This window comes from Eumetopias jubatus, unplaced genomic scaffold (genome assembly GCF_037043125.1).
Source record: "Eumetopias jubatus isolate StellerSeaLion01/CBP00866 unplaced genomic scaffold, mEumJub1_p1.0 scaffold_16, whole genome shotgun sequence".
NCBI classification, from domain to species: domain Eukaryota; kingdom Metazoa; phylum Chordata; class Mammalia; order Carnivora; family Otariidae; genus Eumetopias; species Eumetopias jubatus.
Genome location: NW_028274822.1, coordinates 3,534,142 through 3,540,335, shown reverse-complemented (window position 1 = coordinate 3,540,335; position 6,194 = coordinate 3,534,142). Strand labels below are relative to the sequence as shown.

The 6,194-nt window shown below is 48.3% G+C and overlaps 1 long non-coding RNA gene across 1 annotated transcript; it reads left to right on the top strand.

The window, feature by feature from the left end:
• Positions 1–618: 618 nt before the first annotated feature.
• LOC114208850 (uncharacterized) lies at positions 619–3,638 on the top strand. Its single transcript, XR_003609160.2, has 2 exons — positions 619–941; positions 2,613–3,638. It is a non-coding gene; the product is annotated as an uncharacterized LOC114208850 (long non-coding RNA).
• The last annotated feature ends 2,556 nt before the right edge of the window (positions 3,639–6,194 follow it).

Sequence of the window (6,194 nt, the reverse complement as noted above, 5' to 3'; positions counted from 1 at the left end):
CTTTGTTTCTCCATTAAATTCAATCATATCGGCTTTGGAGAATATTTCAGGCTAAGGGGTAGTGAACATTCTTGAACAGTTGCACTTATGGCCAGTGTCTCTACAGAGGACCCTGGGTTCTCCAGAGAAACAGAACCAACGGGACACATGTAGATATATAAGGATATATAGGAGATTCATTAAAGGAGTGGGCTTATGTGGAGGCTGAGAAATCCCAAGATGCACCATCTGCAAGCTGGAGAACCAGGAAAGATGATGGCATAGTGCCGTCTGCCTCTGCAAGCCCGAGAACCAGGAATATATGGAGGTCCAAGGGCAGCAGATGGGTTCTCCCGCTCAAGAAGAGAAAGAATTCACTTTTCCTCTGCCTTTTTGTTTGATTTAGGCTCTAAATGGACTGGATGCTGTCCACCTGCACTGGTGAGGGTGATCTTCTGTACTCTGTCTACTGATTGGAATGCTCACCCCTTCCAGAAACACCCTCACAAACACACCCAGAAATAATGTTTTCCCAGCTATGTGGGCATCCCTTAGCCTATCAAGTTGACACATACAGTTGACCCATCACACTCTGAAACCACAGTTATAATCTCTGTCCTGCAGACATTGGACGGAGGAGGGCCAGGGAGCGTGGTCACCACCCTATACCCTACTTTTAGGCTCAGTGCCAGTGGATCCCCTGGGTGTATCCCCCAACTGGTCAATCTGCAGCCTAGAAGGGATGCTCTAGACTTGAAGTTCTGGGAGAGGAAAAAATTCCCCTTCTCAGGACTTCCTTCCTACAGGAAGCAACGAACCAGGAGAGGAAAATGTTAGTATCTGAAACAGTCTTCACGGTCTGATCATGAGAGCAGAAAGATCTCTTCAGAGTGCGCTGGGAGCAGAGCCTAAGCAAGCAACCATTTTATAGTCTGGCTGACTTGGTGCTGTAGCTGTGATCTGTAAGTCAATTGAAAAGTATTGTGCTGGTCTGGCTGTGGGGTTTCTTCAGAGCCTCTGGAAAAGGCAGCAGTGGCCTTGGGCTGTCAAGGGTGAGGGTGTCCACATCAAGAACTTTCCTGGTCTTGTGTCCCTCAGGATGTTTGCTTTTCCCTTTATTTTCTCTTTATTCTCCTCAGCACTTTCCTATCTGTTTGATAATTCATGAAAAAATTACTTCCTGAACTATTTCTAATTTTCCACCCCTTGACATATATACCATAAAAATTCAAACCCTTATTGGCTTGGGATGGCAAAACAATAGTAAATTATACACAACAACAACAACACACACACACACACACGCACACACAAAACAGAAAAACAAAAAAGGAATTTAACAAATAGACTGCATTGACTTTCTTGAAATTCTGCCACATTTTTTAAAAGTAGTCTCTACGCTTTAGTAGAGTTCGAACTCATGACCCTAAGTTTAAGAGTTGCATGTTCTATCGACTGATCCAGCCAGGTGACCCTGGTTGAAATTCTGAAGACTATCATTTACTATTAGCTTGAAAATACACCTCTACTTGCTTTAGTCCTAGAACATTTCAGGTCTTTGCCAGTTTTATCCTTTAATGACCACAGAACAGATTACCATTTTGTGCACACATACTTCACCAGCAGTGTGCAGAATTTTCTATGCACAGAAGAGTTACTGGTGTGTATTTTTTAAACACAATTACAGGCTGCTCCTCAGAGACAAGCATTTTATGTCCTTGGGGTTGACATGTACTAGAAAGATACACATTAAAAAACAAGGGATAAATATAGATGGGAATTCTGCATTTTTATGCTAAGGCTGTCTTGGAGTGAGACTCAGGATGCTATGGAAGTTATAATAATATAAAGCTATCACACTAACCATGTGACAACTTATTTCTAAAATCAAGACGACATTAATTTTGATCAGGCTGTTGAGAACTTTAGGATACAATTCACAGTCCGGTGACATCTGTCACTTAGATAGGAAAACAATGCAGATTCTTTTGACATACTGAAAATAACAGCCTTTTCTTTTGTCAGTTAACAAAGACGGGAGACAGAGAAAGGAAATTATAACATCCAAGAAAAATGAACACTTTGGGGCTGGCCACATGGAAAGCTTCTAGACGAAATGTGAAATTTGTTGGTGGCCATCGACAGCAGAATTCGTTGAGTCACTCATGCCAGGGTTCATTTCATTATCGTCAGGGGGCCAGTGAAGAAGACTAATCCTCTCTTGAAAAATTCCAAAGCATAAAATTCAGCTGAGGTTCCTACAGCTATTAAGGAATGATGTGTGGCCCTTCTGCAGGCTGTTGGGGGGGAGAAAGGGCAAGCGCGCATTTTGCACAGTCACCCGGTAGATGCCGGGAAGGTCCGTGGTGTGGCACCCCCAGCTGGGGACCCCCAGTCCAGGCGCAGGAGTGTCCCCCCAGGCGTGGCCCTGAATGAGGGGAGTGGGGCGGAAGGCACACTCGCCCGCGTGCTCGCCGCGCTCCCCGGGTCTGCACGCTGCTCCCGCTCCGCAGTTCACGCGTGTGTGCAGCATGTGGATGGCTCGACAGGGAGAACAGAAGGATTTGGCTGGCGGTCAGAGCCGCAGGAGCAGCCGCAGATGCTGCTATTTACACTATTTTCACATTCTGCAGAACAAAGAGCAGGAGGCTGCCAGCAACTCCGGGGAACTCGGCGTTTGCCCTGCTCGCCGGCTCAGCCAATCCAGGGGCCGGAGCACACAGGGTACCACTCCTCGGACACAGAGCATCTCTATTCTGATGGAACGCTCTGCCAGCACCCTGGGCGTCAAGCCCGAGGAGGAAAGACATCAAGACTGTCCCCTTGTCACTGCTTCCAGATCTTCTTCGGGGGACAGTGCCGAAAGCCCCACCTCCAGCTCGGCCTGCAAGCGGCAGACAGGACAGATTGATGACCTCAGCCCTCATCCCTGCATTTGAATTGTAGATGCCCTGAGCAGGGTCTCCCCACGGTCATGTGCAAAGTGCCCGTTGTCCGGGCTGCATATAGCTCCTTGGGAAACTCAAGGTGCCGTATAAAGACAAAAGTTATTTATTTGGGGACCAGATTACCACAAATTAATTCCTGGACGGACTCCAACAGAGCCTGTGCAGGAGAGTGGGAGGAGGGACGGGAGCATCAATTACTCCCCGTCTGCCGCGTTACTGGGAGGACACGCGCTATATTTAGCCAAACGGGCGCATCCTAGGAGACTGGTATATTACCGCGCAGCCCAGAAGCTGCCGGGTCTGGTTGGGAAACGTGCACCAAAGTGCAACCATCTCAGCTAGACTGGAGAGATGAATAGCCCTCTGGGGGATTTTATTGGGTACTACTCACCAGTCATATCACTAGGCAGAATCCGTTTGTTTTCCCTGTTAGGAGATCTGTTGAAAGCATTACAATAAAAGTTATTTAAGTCACATAGTCTTTAATCTTCCAGCAAAATATTGTGCCCATGCCAGCAATGAATCATATTGTATTGTTATGCCTTTTTATAGTCTGATAATCTGTATTGTGTGTTTATAACCCTTGTATGCTGTATTTTATGGGGGGAAAAATTCCTACAACCAGCAATCCACAACCCATGAATTTACCACCTTAACTATTTGGGTTGATGGTGAGTCATGGAACAAAGATTCAAATTCATAGAATGAAAAGTTATCTCTACACCACGTTGCTTACCTCAGGGCAGGGGTGAGGCCATCTCTCACTCCCCTGCTCCAACACAACCCTTAACCAAGCGGAGTGTTTCCCCAAGTCTCAGCACTTGGGAGGGTGTTGAATGAGATATAAATCAGAGTTTCTGACCACAAACCTAAGGACCATTGTCCTTGAATTTCCTCTTCCGGGCAGGGACAATCTTGCTTGGAGATGGTGCTGGAGATGCTCACATAGGAGCCACCCGTTGGAGATGCAGAAGAGACATTTCTTCCCAAATCCTGATGGTCAGCTTCCCAGGTCCCAGGCTGGTCCTCCAGGGCTCATGTTGTTCTGCACTAGGGCACAATTCGACCTCCCCGTCTGACACTGTTTCTGGATGAAAATGACTGACACAGCCCTGTTTTCTCTCTCCTTTCACCGTGGCTTGTAAATGGAACAGACCCTGCTGTCCCCACATCCCAGCGTGTCTAACAGTGAGAAAGGGACCCCCCTCCCCGGACCACAGTGCTCTCTAAAGTTTGGCCCAAAGATGGCAGGCTGAGGGCCATGGTGCCTGGGTCTCTTGTTTGTACAAGCCAGGGCATGATTCAGATGGGGCACCTCCCTGCCTAGTGGCATTAGATGTCTCCTGGGACCTTGGTGCTCAACAGACTCTTCTGCCTCTCCTCCCCACTGTCCAGTGGTGACTGCAAGGAGTCTGGCGTCCCATGCCCCATGCCTGGTACATTTTGGTGATGTGACACTCATTTGCTGCAGTCCCTGTTCCCAAGAGGCCTCATGAAACATCCCCTTGCAGAACATGGGTTGATCTGCTCTACCAGAGCTTCCCTGGCCGGTTCCTCCAAAGAAACTGAAGCCTGGCTAGAATTCGGCTCACTAACTTGCTTCCTACAATATTTTTTCTTTAAGCATGGGTTTTTTTCCTGTCAATGTGCTGATGTTGTAACACTGGTTTCCACATCCCCAGCCCACTCTCAAAAGCCCATAGACTAGATGTCTGGTATATGGAGGTCAGTTTGAATTAGTCACTTTCTCCTAAGCTTGGCCCCTCACTGCTCCTGGTGTGGTCTCAGCTCATGCTCCCATGTCTGGAACAAAGTCCCAGAACGGCATTGCTAAATGTCATCCCCACCCCATGGCCCCCCTTCAGGACCTGGGATCTGCCCACCTGCGTCGTTACCCACCACCACCCAGTTGCCTTTGATCAAGGTCCTCCTGCCTCCTTCCTGGCATGTGAACCTTCTAGGGAAAGACACAACGTGATCATGGAGTTGACTCGGGGTCCTAAGGACTGCGCAGATGCACATCCACACTACCTTCTGCCTGAGCGTAGATGCACTTACACATCTCATCCATCAGCGTTTGAGCCCCTGCGACGTAGCAGGCACCACTGAGGCTGAGGAGGTTACTAGGAATCGTGAGACACAGTTCCTGTCCTGCAAGAGCATGCCGTCCATCTAGCAGGGCAGGCACCTGGTTGCTGCCTAGGTGACGCATTGACAAAGCAGCTAATTCAGAGAAGGCTTTCACTACAGATCACAGCACATGAACTACGAGGTCTGAAGGCACGGGGTATGACTGTGCCTCATGGGACTCTGTAGCCAGCGGTGTGAGGGCTGGACCTCACTCAGGTGTGCGAGCGTGAGTGTGCAGGGGAGTGTGAGTGTAGAAGGATGGGCTTGAGGTAACAGACGGGGCCTGCGGGGGTGGGCGTTGGGTGGTGGGAGCTTCCTTAGGTTTGCAGCCATGTCCACACTTACAAAAGGAAGCAGAGAAGTCTGCTGGGAACTCTTTTTCGAGGCAACCAGGTAGCAAGACAAAGGAGAATCTATACACTTTCTGAATGCGGAATGCACTTAATTTGGTAACTTTCTTTCCTATGACCTGCTATCGCTTCCTTTGTCCAGCTCCAAAATGGAGTTGGTGGGGGCACAGAGAGACTGCAGGAGAGCAGGGCATTTTCATGCCGTTCTATTAGTTAGATTCGGGTTAAAATATAGATTCTTCTCCCCTCACCCAAGGCCCTTCCTCTTCCATGGACTTCTACTTATCCTACGTGAATACTTGCCTCTATCTTGGTGCTCCCTCTGCCTGGACAGCCTCCCCAGAGGGCTGCAGAGCTAACTTCACTCCTCCAGGCCTCTGCCTACTTACTGACTTCTCCACGAGACTGACCCTGACCCTCCCATCTCAAACTGCAACCAGGACATCCCTGCTTCTCACCACAGTGGATGTCACCTCCAATACACCTTCCAATAAGTCCGTCTGGTTCCTTTGTTTGCTATGCTTATTATTTATAGTCTGTCTTCCTAGCTAGAATTTAAGCTCCGGGAGGGCAGGATTCTGTGTCTGTCACAGCGCCCGGTGCCTGGTGGGCACACAATAAATCTTAGTTTAAAGTAAATAGAAGAAGCAAATGACTTGACTTTTCTCAAAAATTGAGATCCATATTACAAAGCAAAATGAATTGCTGATCATTTAAAAGGGACCAGTTCACACAACCTTTGAAAGGCAATTGCGCAAGGTAAAACAAACTGTAAAATGTGCTACCT